The sequence below is a fragment of the Bison bison genome, unplaced genomic scaffold, assembly GCF_000754665.1.
Source record: "Bison bison bison isolate TAMUID 2011002044 unplaced genomic scaffold, Bison_UMD1.0 scf7180017864174, whole genome shotgun sequence".
Taxonomy (NCBI): domain Eukaryota; kingdom Metazoa; phylum Chordata; class Mammalia; order Artiodactyla; family Bovidae; genus Bison; species Bison bison.
The window spans coordinates 3,097,260-3,099,607 of record NW_011494746.1 but is presented as its reverse complement, the minus strand read 5'-3'; positions in this window follow the sequence as shown (position 1 = coordinate 3,099,607).

The following is a 2,348-nucleotide window of genomic DNA, read 5'->3' as shown; positions in this document are numbered from 1 at the left end:
CTCCATCTGTAATTTCTACATCTCTCTGAGAGAATATCTTTGTAAAATTTTTTCCCTGGGACCCCATCTAGAAATATTCAGCCTCCAAGAAAGAGGAAGGAAACAAACACCTCTTTGAGGTCCTACTATGTCTATTACTGAGCATAGAGATGTTGAAAATACAGAGGTTATTGAAAACACATAATTCTCAAGGTTCAACAAAACTAACTGCTCTTTTCTGGTGTTAATATTGACTGCAAAGTGCAAATTTTGCCAGAGAGGCTCTGCCGGATCAGTACTGAACTAGGGGAGAGAGCAAAAGTGGAGCCTGATACACCAAGGTTTGAACCTAAACAGACCCTTAGAGATTGAGATCTTGGGTGTGTGTATGACAACTTCTTCAGCTTCTCTTTCTTCATCTGTAAATTGAAAGATACTATTACCTATCTGATGGGGCTTTAAGGAGAATGTCAAGAACCTGAAACACTGTAGGCACTAAAATAGATGGCAGCTTTTATCACCCAGAAGACAGCGATGAACCCTAAGAAATACCTAAATATCTCCGTATGAGAGCTAGGGTGAGATCCAGTTTTAGTAGTGGGTTATATGATGTCTTAGTCTATTCAAGCTACCCTACCATAGAACACAGCAGCCCATTTGGGCTGAATACATTGACTGGATGAATTATAAACAACAGAAATCTGTTTCTCAGAGTTCTGGAGGTTGGAAGGTCCAAGATCAAAGTGCCAGCAGATTGGCTGTTTGGAGAGAACCTGCTTCCTGGGTCTTAGACAGCTGTCTTTTCTCTTCATCTTCACACTGGTGAAAGGGATGAGGGAGCTCTGGGGTTTTGTTTATAAACTAACCCTGTTCATGAGGGTTATACCCTCATGACTTAATCATCTCCCAAAGACCTCACCTCCAAATACCAACACATTGGACCTTAGATTTTCAACATATGAATTTGAAGGGAACACAAACATCCAGTCTACAGCACATGGTAATAGAGATGGATTGAAAGAGCCTTTTGAGAGCAGTTGTTGTGTTAGTCAGACTCTGCAACCCCATGGACTGGAGAGCAGGGTACACACCAAGTCCCACTTTTTTCTTACTCAGATTAGCTCAGTGGCTGGCATCTAAAGGGATCTCAACTGTAGGGGAAAACTTGTGCTTCATTGGAAAGCACACTCCTCTGGGTTTATCCCATCCTGGTTCCCAGGGGCTCTGTCCCTTTCCTTGCCTTTGAGATATTTTAGGACTCCATGAGTTGTAGGTAACTGATAGCAATGTAAAATAGCTCTTAGTTAGACAGACAACTACAGTCTGTCTAGAGGAGGTTCAATTCACTTCTCTCCCTGTTTGTGAAAGAGGCTAATTTTATATCCATTGCAAATCCACTTCAGTATTCTTGATCTGTAAATGTCTCTGACTTTTGCTTTTAACCTACTATAACATTGGCCTCATTTCCTTATCAACAATGAGTTAAATCTTTGCCACGTGTTTCTTTTACACCTGCCTGACAGTCATGATTCTACCTGTTTTTAGGTAGAAAATTATCTCTTAACATGCTGTTTAATTGTAAAATTGAATTCAGGAATGTTTTCCTAGAAAACATTTGAACAGTATCCAAGGGGACAACCTACAACACTTTTGTCTCCCCCTTTTGAATCAAATCATCATCTCTCTTCTTATATTCTACTCACAACTCTGCTAGGAAATAGTGATATGATTTTAAATGATGTTTAAGATTTCCCACCTGCCAAATAAGGAGTTGGACTAGAAAACTGTTGATAAGGCAACATTAAACTTTATGGTCTAAGGACTCTGTTTCACTTTTAAAAATTATTGACAACCTCCTTGAATTATGAAGAATTTGGTTTAGGTGGATTATATCTATTGCTATTTACCATATTAGGGATTAAAACTTAAAATTTTTAACTTATGCATCTATTAATTAATTGAAAATAATAATAACAAACCCATTACATGTTAACATACATAACTTTGTTGTCCAAAATAAAAAACAAATACATAATGAGAAGAATGGCTTTGTTTTTCTTATTTTGTTTTACAATTTTGAAAATCTTTTTAATGATTGACTTAATAGAAGACTGCTAAATTCTATGTGTGTGTTTGCCCTCAGTCTGTTGTGACATCGATATCTTTTTTTTAAGTCACTCAGTCATGTCCGACTCTTCGTGACCCCACGGACTACACAGTCCATGGAATTCTCCAGGCCAGAATACTGGAGTGGGTAGCGTATCCCTTCTCCAGCAAATCTTCCTAATCCAGGAATCAAACCAGGGTCTCCTGCATTGCAGGCAGATTCTTTACCAACTGAGCTATCATGGAAGCCCCATCAATATCAT